Source organism: Leptodactylus fuscus, chromosome 9 (assembly GCF_031893055.1).
Source record: "Leptodactylus fuscus isolate aLepFus1 chromosome 9, aLepFus1.hap2, whole genome shotgun sequence".
In the NCBI taxonomy this organism is placed as follows: Eukaryota; Metazoa; Chordata; class Amphibia; order Anura; family Leptodactylidae; genus Leptodactylus; species Leptodactylus fuscus.
Genome location: NC_134273.1, coordinates 23,747,797 through 23,761,332, shown reverse-complemented (window position 1 = coordinate 23,761,332; position 13,536 = coordinate 23,747,797). Strand labels below are relative to the sequence as shown.

Below are 13,536 nucleotides of genomic sequence, written 5' to 3'. Positions count from 1 at the left end.
GTGTGGAAGACTCTGACGCAGTTCTGAACCTAGCCTTATTCTTGGACCTTCAAAGTCGCTCAATCCATATAAAGCGTTGCTTAAAAATAAGGGAAAAAATAGCTTAGCCAACAGCTCCCCCTGCTGTATGCACAGGGGAAAGCTAGCTTTGCCAGTGTGTTAGTCGTTTTTCACAGTTGGGAAAAAACATGAAAAGAATTTATTTTTTTTTCTCAGTATTTTTGGAAAAAACATAGTTCTTAGATTCTCATTGAAGGGAATTTCTTTTTAAAAGTTAATTTACATCTACAGAAAAAAAAAATAATTTGCTTCGTGGCCTTGTGGCTGGGATCGAGTGTGGTATCTGTTCTTGTCGGTTTGGTGTCTGGTGCTTCCCCTACCTGGGGACCATGTATTGGGTGGATTTTTGGAACAGGGAAATGGGAATGGAGCTTGCTCGGTCCTCTCAAAAAAATAAATAAATAAATAAATTTAAAGATTTTTAAAAGCTATTTTAATTATTTAAAACCTGCCCCACAAAAATTTGTAGTTACCCTTGTCCTGTGGTGTGTTTACTATACGTATAAGACAGTGGGGGGAATTTAACGACTCGTCTGTGCCTGTTTTCTGGCGCAGATAGGTGTTAATGTGGCACATCTTTGGCCCGTTCTTGCGCCAAAGATGCATTGCCTGTTCTACAACTCACCTTTCTACTAATTTGGGCAGAGCGGGGTGGGCTTTGGTGGGGAATCAGGAAAGCCAGTTCCTGAATGGTGTGGATCTTCATTCTGGTACATGGGCTTGTGCTTGATTTGTTAAGAGTCTGGAGCTCGTGATAATTCTGGCACACCTTGGGTCAGTAAGGGGCTTTATGAAAACTGGGGTAAGATATGCTAGTATTAATAAATTCCCCACTGTGTAGAGTACTAAGCACTTAAAACCCTTTAAGGGACTGGATGGAATCCTTAAAGGTATTGTCCAGGATCAAAAATTTAAATGCAAGCAGCGAGGGCTGGAGTGGGCTAGAAAATAAGGCATTCATACTTATGTGCATCCTCTCCTTGTCTGCTCCTGCGCTAGGCTGGCTGTCACCTCCCCCTCTGTTTGTATAGAGAGCGGCTGCAACGGTGACATCACATTTAGAGGAGCGCTATGGCCATACAATGATCCCGGCAGTATAGAGGATGCAGGTTAGCATGAATGCGTTTTTATTTTCTAGTTCTCCCCTGCATTCTGGGCAACCCCTTTAAGATGCAGAGAACAGTTCTCAGGAGATGAAGCCCTTGGAATCAAGGCAATGCAAACTGTATAGGAATGATCAATTTATTCATCCCCTAAGGCAGCTGTCACAGTAGTTCTACAACTCGCTCAGAGACTTGTCACATGTCTTTTACTGTCAAGTCTCTACAGGCCAAACTAGTCCACAACTGTTTCTCCCGGCTACATCTCAGGCCTGCCAGGCAACCTGTCTCCATCAGAGCTGTCTCCTCTGTCCACTAACAGAGATCCTGTGTAAACGCACCCAGGACTCAGCTCCAGACGTCCCCAAGGCACAGGAACGCTCTTCCCCAGCACTGGTTCACATACCAGGCTGACTCTTAGCCATGTCCCAGAGCTATTTACGAGGACTCATGATAGACTTCAGCTTCCACGTCAGTATCAGCTCCCAGACCAGGAATGATAGTCAGCACCACACTGTACACTCCATGAACCTTTCTCCAAGTAGTCAGTGAAATAGTTGTACTGCTCCCCTCTTGGGTCTTTACCAGTCAGAGAAACTCTTCACATATCCACGTAGGTCTGTTAGTCACAATCTGATATTCGGGCACCCTATCACATGTGCAGTTAGTTTTGGTGCCTGATATGTTAAGTAGTTCTGGATCTGGAAGTTTCCCTCCAACATTGTGATAACTTCCACCATCAACTCCTGACCCAGCACTATCACCATATTCAGAGTCTGGTGAAGAAGGAGAGAACCACAACCAGAGGAACAATGTCAGGGTGCAGAGGACCCAGGAGGCGGTGGGTTTCCAAGATCCCATTCCCTCCTGGCCTATTCAACTCACCTACAAAAACCAGTGGACATTCTGCTTGAAATTGCTAAGACTCATCACACACTAAGTCCCCTGGAGGACGGACCATACCAGACCAGTTGACATTGTCCGCTGAGTGATTTTCTTTCAGGCGAAAGAGGAGATCATGAAGTAGGAGCTCTGCTCTGGAAAAGACAAGGGTTTTACGCCGTGCGCTGACAGCCCTCTGTGGTACAGGGCACCCCTATTCTTGGGGATACCTATTTTAACTAGAAATTCACACTGGATCTTCCACTTATTGCATCCAGTCCCCTTAGAGCTACTGGACTTTTTTTTATTTTTTTTTAGAAGTCTTGAAGTTGTCTTCCACTTCCATCTGAGGTTGACCTTTCATCCCACTTTCACTGAAGAAGATGAACCAGTTCCAGAACATAAGTGACATGACTGTGTACAATATTCCTGTACTGTGACATCACTGTGTGTATTATCCCTGTACTGTGACATCACTGTGTGTATTATCTCTGTACTGTGACATCACTGTGTGTATTATCCCTGTACTGTGACATCACTGTGTGTATTATCCCTGTACTGTGACATCCCTGTGTGTACTATCCCTGTACTGTGACATCACTGTGTGTATTATCTCTGTACTGTGACATCACTGTGTGTATTATCCCTGTACTGTGACATCACTGTGTGTATTATCCCTGTACTGTGACATCACTGTGTGTATTATCCCTGTACTGTGACATCACTGTGTGTATTATCCCTGTACTGTGACATCACTGTGTGTATTATCCCTGTACTGTGACATCACTGTGTGTATTATCCCTGTACTGTGACATCACTGTGTGTACTATCCCTGTACTGTGACATCCCTGTGTGTACTATCCCTGTACTGTGACATCACTGTGTGTATTATCTCTGTACTGTGACATCACTGTGTACAATATTCCTGTACTGTGACAACCCTGTGTGTATTATCCCTGTACTGTGACATCACTGTGTGTGTTATCCCTGTACTGTGACATCACTGTGTGTATTATCCCTGTACTGTGACATCACTGTGTGTATTATCCCTGTACTGTGACATCACTGTGTGTATTATCCCTGTACTCTGACATCACTGTGTGTATTATCCCTGTACTGTGACAACCCTGTGTGTTATCCCTGCACTGTGACATCACTGTGTGTGTTAATCCTGTACTGTGACATCACTATGTGTACTATTCCTGTACTGTGACATCACTGTGTGTATTATCTCTGTACTGTGACATCACTGTGTGTATTATCCCTGTACTGTGACATCACTGTGTGTATTATCTCTGTACTGTGACATCACTGTGTGTATTATCTCTGTACTGTGACATCACTGTGTGTATTATCTCTGTACTGTGACATCACTGTGTGTATTATCTCTGTACTGTGACATCACTGTGTGTATTATCTCTGTACTGTGACATCACTGTGTGTATTATCTCTGTACTGTGACATCACTGTGTGTATTATCCCTGTACTGTGACATCACTGTGTGTATTATCCCTGTACTGTGACATCACTGTGTGTATTATCCCTGTACTGTGACATCACTGTGTGTATTATCCCTGTACTGTGACATCACTGTGTGTATTATCTCTGTACTGTGACATCACTGTGTGTATTATCTCTGTATTGCATTTATTGAAGAGATGGCCAATAACTTAGAACTTTGATTTTTTTTTTCTTTTTATACCCTGTGAAAATGGGGGGGTAAGTTAGCATTAAAGGTAGTGGTGATCTGGGCTTAACGGAGGTGTTGGTGGTGCTGGGTGCTAAATAAACAGCAGCTCAGGTGATACAATCCAAAATAAGTATCTTTATTCAGCTTATAACAGTAACAGAAAATAACAAACAGCCTAGCCCACACAAAGTAATACCTCACTTCTTTTACCCTGTCTATTCTATCAAGGGCAAGGGCCTTTGCTAAGGCTTCTTTACAGCAGTCTGGCTCACACTGAGTTTAACCAAGTCCCTTCTGGATACCAGTTCTCTTGGGATAGCCCACCTGTCTGTCTCTAACTGGTCCACAGTACACCTGCTCCTGCAGGTCAACAGAAACACTCCTTCTCTGGAATTGTACTTGTACAATAACCCTCTTCCCACCTCTCTCCTAAAATTCTATCCCTATCTGTCCTGTTGTACATAAATATGCAGCCTTCAGAAATTGTTTTTAGTTATATCTAAAGAAGAAACCGAGAGCTTCGAAACGTTATCTGTCATCATTATGAGTTAGCCATTAAAAAAGGTATCACCTACTGAAGACTGTCAAGTTTTTTGTTTTTTACATTCTCTGGAGTTGGGCTCCTTTTGGATTCCAGTTTTCTTGGAACAGACCTCCTGTCTGTCTCCAACTGGTCCACAGTCCACTTGCTCCTGCAGGTCACTCACATCACTCTCCTGCTGTGTGTATCCCCCTGGAGTTGAGCCCCTTTTTCAGGTATGGGTGTGATCAAAGTCCTTTTTAACCCTGTTTTGGGTCGCTCTATAGTGCTCTCTAGGTTCACACCCTCATAACCCGCACATCAGCAGTACCAAGGTAGCAGGGGAGAGACAGTATAAACTATATTGGCGAGTGTAGGTACTGCAGTGCTGCCTTGCCCCACAGACTTCAAACTTTCCATAGGCTTCAATAGGGCAGCAATATCGACACTTGTCACTAGAGTTTGTTATGGCGAGTGAGCAGCACAGTTCTCTCTTGCTGTCTCCATACCAGTGATCTGCAGGGGTCATTAGTATCAGACCCCCACAACTCTAATATTAATGGCCAATCCTAAGGATAGGCCGTCAATCTTAGGAACCAGATAACCCCTTTAAATTATGCAATATGTTGGTTTTTTTTTTTGGGGGGGGGTTAGCACATACTGGAGGGAAATTATTAATCCATATATACCAGTTTTCTGGCCTAGATAGCTGTATTTCTGGCACATCTTTGGTACGTGCTTCTTTTTTGATCAAAGATGCTGCACATCTGGGCGGAAAGGGATCTACGCCCTGGTCTGACAAATTTATTATAACTTACACCAGAAACTGGCATGAGCTACAGAGGAAAACTACGCCAGTTACTGATTGATGTAGAGTTGCATTTTGTTACACAGGAGTGCGCCTGATTTGTTGAAAGGCCCGAGCCGCTAAATAATTCAGTTGTGCCAATTGGGGACTTTATTAAGACATAAGAAAAAACTGTGTTCATAAATTTCCCCATTATCTTATAATGCCTATGAAACACTTAGTAGTACAAAAAATCAATACTATCAATGTGACAATAGATGGCAGCAGAGTCCTCATCTAATGTAGCAAGTGAAATTTGCATTATCTGCAAATGACTTGGAAATCAATGACATCTGCATACATCTTAGAAGATGGTGAATCCTGTCAAATATCCTTAATAAGTATTACTTGACGCTCTCTTTAATTTTTTGCATTTTATTACATTGTGTGTGTGTGTGTGTGTGTGTGTATATATATATATATATATATATATATATATATATATACTGTATATACACACACACACACACACAATACAGACCAAAAGTTTAGACACACCTACTCATTCAAAGTGTTTTCTGTATTTTCACAACTATGAACATTGTAGACTCACACTGAAGGCATCAAAACTATGAATTACCACATGTAGAATAATATACTTACCACAAAAGTGTAAAACAACAGAAAATCTCTCTTATATTCTAGGTTCTTCAAAGTAGTCACCTTTTGCTTTGATTCCTGCTTTGCACACTCTTGGCATTCTCTTGATGAGCTTCAGGAGGTAGTCACTGGAAATGGTTTTCATTTCACAAGTGTGCCCTGTCAGGTTTAATAAGTGGGATTTCTTGCCTTATAAATGGGGTTGGGACCATCAGTTGTGTTGTGCAGAAGTCAGGTGGATACACAGCTGATAGTCCTACTGAATAGACCAGGGGTCTCAAACTCGCGGCCCCCTGAACAATTTTGTGCGGCCCGCACAAGCCTAGGGACGCCGGATCCGAGTTGAATAAATTGCGAGATGATTATATCCACTAGCCGCTACATTCCGGCTAGTGGACATATAGGCACGATGTGATGACGTCACATCATCACATCGCACCTACAGGTCTATTAGTGAAACTGCAGAGCGCGGCGGGGGAGCGTTGGATGGTGAGTATAAGTGTTTTTTTGTGTGTTAAAGAGGACCTTTCACCATTTTGCCCACAGGCAGTTCTATATACTGCCGGAAAGCTGACAGTGCGCTGAGTTCAGCGTGCTGTCGGCTTTCCCGATCTGTGCCCGGTGTGAAGAGCTTACGGTCCGGTACCGTAGCTCTTCTATGGTCAGAAGGGAGTTTCTGACACTCAGTCAGAGACGTCCTTCTTCACAGCACAGCCAATCACGCTGTGCTGTGAGAGCCGGGAGGAACGCCCCCTCCCTCCCTGATAATGCTCGTCTATGGACGAGTACTGCAAGCAGAGGGAGGGGGCGTTCCTCCCGGCTTTCACAGTACAGCGCGATTGGCTGTGCTGTGAAGAAGGACGTCTCTGACTGAGTGTCAGAGACGCTCTTCTGACCATAGAAGAGCTATGGTACCGGACCGTAAGCTCTTCACACTGGGCCCACATCGGGAAAGCCGACAGTGTGCTGAACTCAGCACACTGTCAGCTTTCCGGCAGTATATAGAACTGCCTGTGGGCAAAATGGTGAAAGGTCCTCTTTAAACATTGAGGTGGAATGAAGGGGCTCATGACACTGGGGGCAGAACGGCATGACACTGGGGCAGAAATGGGGGGGGGACATGAATCTGGGGGCAGAGATGGGGGGACATGAATCTGGGGGCAGAGATGGGGAGACATGAATCTGGGGGCAGAGATGGGGGGACATGAATCTGGGGGCAGAGATGGGGAGACATGAATCTGGGGGCAGAGATGGAGGGACATGAATCTGGGGGCAGATGAAGGGTGTATATGTAACTGGGGGAAAGATGGAGGGGGGACATATAGTTTACGGCTGACTGTAGGAGGATTATACAGTGTGGGGGCACATGAAAAATGAATGGGCGGAGTCAACATAAAAGTGGGTGGAGCTAAATTTGCCACGGTGCGGCCCGCCGACTGGCTGGGATCTTGCTCTGCGGCCCACATGCTGAGTTGAGTTTGAGACCCCTGGAATAGACTGTTAGAATTTGTATTATGGCAAGAAAAAAGCAGCTAAGTAAAGAAAAACGAGTGGCCTTCATTACTTTAACAAATGAAGGTCAGTTAGTCCGAAAAATTAGGAAAACTGTGAAAGTGTCCCCAAGTACAGCTGCAAAAACAATCAAGCGCTACAAAGAAACTGGCTCACATGAGGACCACCCCAGGAAAGGAAGACCAAGAGTCACCTCTGCTGCGGAGGATAAGTTCATCCAAGTCACCAGCCTCAGAAATCGCAGGTTAACAGCAGCTCAGATTAGAGAGCAGGTCAATGCCACACAGAGTTCTAGCAGCAGACACATCTCTACAACAACTGTTAAGAGGAGACTTTGTGCAGCAGCAAGTCTTCATGGTAAAATAGCTGCTAGAAAACCACTGCTAAGGACAGGCAACAAGCAGAAGAGACTTGTTTGGGCTAAAGAACACAAGGAATGGACATTAGACCAGTGGAATTCTGTGCTTTGGTCTGATGAGTCCAAATTTGAGATCTTTGGTTCCAACCACCGTGTCTTTGTGCGATGCAGAAAAGGTGAATGGATGGACTACATGCCTGGTTCCCACCGTGAAGAAATGGAGGAGGAGGTGTGATGGTGTGGGGGGGGGGGCTTTGCTGGTGACACTGTTGGGGATTTATTAAAAAATTAAAGGCATACTGAACCAGCATGACTAACACAGCATCTTGCAGCGGCATGCTATTCCATCCGGTTTGCGTTTAGTTGGACCATCATTTATTTTTCAACAGGACAATGACCCCAAACACCGCCAGGCTGTATAAGGGCTATTTGACCAAGAAGGAGAGTGATGGGGTGCTACGCCAGATGACCTGGCCTCCACAGTTACCAGACCTGAACCCAATCGAGATGGTTTGGGGTGAGCTGGACCGCAGAGTGAAGGCAAAAGGGCCAACAAGTGCTAAGCATCTCTGGGAACTCCTTCAAGACTGTAGGAAGACCATTTCAGGTGACTACCTCTTGAAGCTCATCAAGAGAATGCCAATCAAAGCAAAGGTGGCTACTTTGAAGAACCTAGAATATAAGACAGATTTTCAGTTGTTTCACACTTTTTTGTTAAGTATATAATGCCACATGTGGTAATTCATAGTTTTGATGCCTTCAGTGTGAATCTACAATTTTCATAGTCATGAAAATACAGAAAACTCTTTGAATGAGAAGGTGTGTCCAAACTTTTGGTCTGTACTGTATATATATATATATATATATATATATATATATAATATTTTTTTTTATTTAAATTCATGACTTTTCTTTTCATATCACACTAAGACCAAAACCGTTTTGGATATTGGAAAGGTTTACAGCCCAAACATACCTACAGCATATAGCACCAACATATTCTTCAATGCTTTACAATTGGGGAAGTAGAAACAAAGTAATTAGACAAATAATTATTATAACTATATTTGATTATAATCAAAACAATTGAGAAAACAATGACAAAAAAGGATAAAAAGTCCCTGTCCTTAAATCTGTGAATATTTACCTTCATCTCTAGCAGAGCTATTGCATCCATTCATATGTAGAGCTTACTCATTTTTGGTAAATGATAGCCAAAGGTCTCTATGTCTGACCGTAAAATGGATGACTTGAAGTGCAGTGCTTTGATTTCATAATCACAAACACCGGTATCCTTATATTTGTGAGTACGCCCTCTTCAGAATGCATAGCCTCTAATATTAACTCATTTCAGTACCCCATTCAGAGTCAGCTACAATATGCAGACTCTATGTACTGCCATAACTATCCTGTCTGTCCTATATATACAGGGCACATTGCAACTTTGCTGAATTTCCTCACAGGCTGCATAACCATGGAATAATATAGACAGTATTTATAGTAATATCATAGTAATGCCAACATACTGTGCAGAGATCAACTGGGATACCTAGATGCAGACTACATGTATAGGACATACAGGATAGTTGTGGCTGTAGACACATTGAGAATACTGTAACTAGCATTTAATGGAACAGTAAAGGGTTAATATTAGAGATGGCAATACTGTTTCTTAATGGCTAATGCATGTGCAATGATGAGTAGTCAAGTACAGAAAGTCCCAGCACCTCCACTTACAGCCGACTTCTCACACTGTGGACTGAGACCCTTTGCAAAACAAATATATCCAAGCAGCTTGGATCTTTTACAAGTTACAAAAGAATCCTACATCCATACATTTAATGTTCCAATGAACTGATCAGTAACAGGGTAATAATATAAATAGTCACTACACTTCAGACAAATTAGTCTCATTTAGCAGAGGATGTGATTCTGGACCAAAATGTAATGGACGTCATTTAATACAGGAAGTGGAGGGGGCCGGAGCAAGCCTATCTTCACACAGGAAGTGGAGAGGGAGGGACAGGTCTCTCTTTAATCAAAAAGCGGAGGGGTGGGGAAGGTTTCTCATTACTGTAGATCAGGGGTAGGGAACCTTTGGCTCTCCAGCTGCTGTGAAACTACAACTCCCATCATGCTCCATTCACTTCCATGGGAGTTCCAAGAACAGCAGAGCAAGTATGCATGCTGGGAGTTGTAGTCTTGCAACACCTGGAGAGTCGTACGTTCCCTACCCCTGCTGTAGATTCTCTCAGCTCACATGGAGTATAAGGAAATCTATCTACTTGACTTGCTGTTTGTGTTATCTTAGTTGCTTGGGGTATCTTAGTCATGGACAAGTATGCAGCTTTCCTTATTGTGCTTTTTGTGTATCAAGAATCTTTTTAGCTGCATCATAACCTGAATTTGGAGTCTATTGTTCCTGAGAATTCTACAATATTGGGTTTTTCCAGCTATTTGTTTGCTGTTTTACAGTTATGTCTTGAAGAACTACATGTAAAAAATCCATTATCAGACTGGATGATGTTGAGATCAGGGCTCTTTGGGGGCCATATCATCACTTCCAGGACTCCTTCTACAAAGGGAATACCAGATATTGATAGTATTAGATTTCCCTTTCTTCATTCTCATAATTTTTTTTAATTGACAAAAATAAACTTTTAACACTTCTATTTGTAATGTTCTTCTGACTTTGCAGCATTTTTTCCACACATGCCTAAAACCTTTGCACAACACTACACAGGACACCTACCTCATCTTTCCCCTAGCAACAGAGGTCTCCAATTCTTTACACTCTATCAGGTTTACATATCCATAACAAGTTCTATGAGCCCCAAACTACACTCTTTACAACCCTCGCATTTTAGTTAATTTTATGCTTCTAATAATCCAAAAATAAAGTATAATATATGGAAATGCATCAGCAGTTTCCAACAGTCTACTAAATAAAACAGCAATAGACGTTGAATGACATTTTTCTGTCTTTATTGTAAAATTAGGAAGGGTGATAGAAAATGGTTGTTTTTAATTTTCTAATCTAATTTTTCTATGTGTTTATTTCCTGACTTGTATTTGTTAATGACTTTCCCATTAGTTCTTCTGTGATATTATAAAAAATAATAGCAGTTCTAGTGAGTTAATTGTGAAGCCACAAATGTTACATCTGAGTTATTTTATGGGGTTTGCATGGCCTCCAAGGATTATTGTACCGTTAAAGGGTCTCATACACACTTTGTTTTACATCAATATTTTACATTTTTATTATACTTCTTTGTAATGACTATACAAAAGTGGTGACCATGATCTGCTTGTGTACGTAAAGCCGCTTTATAATTTCCATTGCCTAACTTTCCATGTTACAAATACAGATATATCAACATTAAAATAATATTTACTCAAACACATAACAGAATCACCTGAAGCATATGCTTGGCTTGCAGTTTGAAGCATGATGTCAAATGCATCTCCAGGTGTATGAAGTTGTATGCCAGCACTGTTGTCTTGATCTGCCATTGAATCCCACTGCGTTTGGTGACCATTCGGGGATTCTGTTCCCCATTCCAATTGAAAAATGCAAAGTATTTTTCGGGTGGAAACCTAGCAGACCCGTTTATATTCTATTAAAGAACTAATTAAACGAATTAAAGAACAGCTCCAAAAGATATGGTATTATAAGTCCTCCTCAGAGAGGCATCTGCAGCAAATTGTATGAATGCTGGGGGTGAGGGTGTGCAGCAGTACCGGGGTATGATACCAATACATCAATAGTTTAGACTGGATTTCACAAAATGTTATGAATGTTGACAATTTGGCTGCATGAGATCATATGATCTACCACTGAGCTGGCGAGATCTGCCTGCCCAGAGCCTCCAACCATTTGACCATATATTTGTGCACTAGAGGGTCGCATCCCTCTGCAGAAGAGAGTATGCTATATATATCTAACATCAGGCCCCTCATAGAGATATCAGCTCGGTATATCTCCTCAAAAAATAGTAGGGACGGAGACCCCAAGCAGAGTGGTCATGAAATGGGCTATCTACCGATAATGAAGCCATTCAGTAGGTGGCAAGTGCAAAGTAGAGGTGAAATCCATAAGGACGTCATCTTAGAAAATTCACATTATAGAAAAACGATTCTTAACTTTATTGGTTTCAAAAGATTCAAAACTTTCACCATTAGCTATGTAGGTACACAGAATCCTGTCACCCCTGTTTAGGTGCTCTCAGACTTTCTTGCTAGATACATTTTTTTTTTGGTCTAAAATTATAATCCTTGACAACTTACCTTCAGATTGTATCCTTTCAATATCAGATGTGAAGTTTGTACACATCTATTGAACACGAGAAAGCTTGTCTGTTGGAGACATGATGTTATCTGAATCCTTTATTGCAGGAATTCTGCTTATCTTTACTGAGATTGATCCTGGAGAAAAATTATTTCCTCTTTGGGCATGATTTTTACATATTGAATAGAGGGACTGTGATGGGGTCCAACATGGCTCCCCAATTCACAATTGCCTATGTGGCAGCATTTGAAGAGGTTTATTTATACACACATCCATTGTTTATGCAATATCCCATTGTTTGGCCATGTTATATAGATTAATTGTTAATGTTGTTTCAAGTTGATTCCAGCATGCCCCAATGTTAGCACCCGTAGCTGACATATCTCTTCTGCTGTTTGTCATGGGAACACAATTCTCTATCTGGGAATCAAACTGACCCATACTAATAAATCCCGAGCAAAATGGAATTTTAAACAATTAACTTCGACCCTATGACAATATCAATAAAGGTCTCTAAGCTATCACAGTGACAAATAACACAGTTTTACCCTGTTACACTTTGTCCTGTCCCCAATTCACTTACCCATGATGTCTATGTGAAGCTCGACAGGCAGTTAAAAACCTTTCTACTAGTCAATGAAAAAGATTTGATGTAAGTATATTGCTTTATAACGCAGGATTAGGGTGACCTCGGGGGACAGATGAGGCTATACGTGCCATTAGATTACAGCTTATTGGTTATGCTCCTACAAAGGAATAGACTGGAATGTACAAGGACCAGTTTCTGTGTAGGCAGATAGAGAAACAAAAGAATTAAGCAATAGTAAATCACCAATAACAGCCACTAGATGGCACTTTACAAACATGGAGAACACGCACTTATAAAATGCAAAGAAGACTATGCTGTTCTGGTTGCTACAGCTCTCTGAGCAGTACATATTAACTGTCAGCATACCTCCCAACCTTCCCGATTTCCGATTTCCCTGGATCCCTTTAAGCTGCAGTTCCACCACTGCACAGAAAACTGAACTGTCTGCTTTTTGTACTGAAAAATATATAACCTACAAACCAGCCGTGAATATGACAAGCTCAGGCCACACTGTCCTAGGAGTTTATTTAGATTTTTTGTGTACATTCATTAGATGTACACAATTACGACTAGTTGATTATTTATTGTATTTATATTATAAAATTTTGATTTATTTTTTTTTAATGCCCATTTATGTCCTTTTGTGTTTTTAATTTTTTTTAGTTGTGCTTGTTTGTTTGTTTTTTAAATCCCACTACTAAGTTCATTAATACAGATCATCAATTAAATTATATTTGGAGTTATGTACTGATTATTCACACCAGGCCCATTCACACTACAGATACGCTGACTGATTCTGAACTTTAAAACATGGTCAGAATCAGCACGTATGAAGCAGATCCCATTCATTTCAATGGGGAGCGCTCATATGCCGGCTCCCATTGAAATGAATGGGATCTGCTTTATACGCGCTGATTCTCACCGTGTTTTAATGTTCAGAATCAGTCAGCGTATCCGTAGTGTGAATGGGCCCTTAGGGAATAAATATTGGATTTTTGTATTGTTTGATTTTGGGTTCCCATTGTTGGTAATGATTTTTGTATATTATTTTTGTTGATTCATCAATATTCAGCAATAATATTACAGCATT

At 41.5% G+C, this 13,536-nt stretch overlaps 1 non-coding gene across 1 annotated transcript; it reads left to right on the top strand.

Annotated features, from left to right (window-relative positions):
• The first annotated feature begins 304 nt into the window (after window positions 1–304).
• LOC142219003 (U2 spliceosomal RNA) lies at window positions 305–502 on the top strand. Its single transcript, XR_012717525.1, has one exon. It is a non-coding gene; the product is annotated as a U2 spliceosomal RNA (small nuclear RNA).
• The last annotated feature ends 13,034 nt before the right edge of the window (window positions 503–13,536 follow it).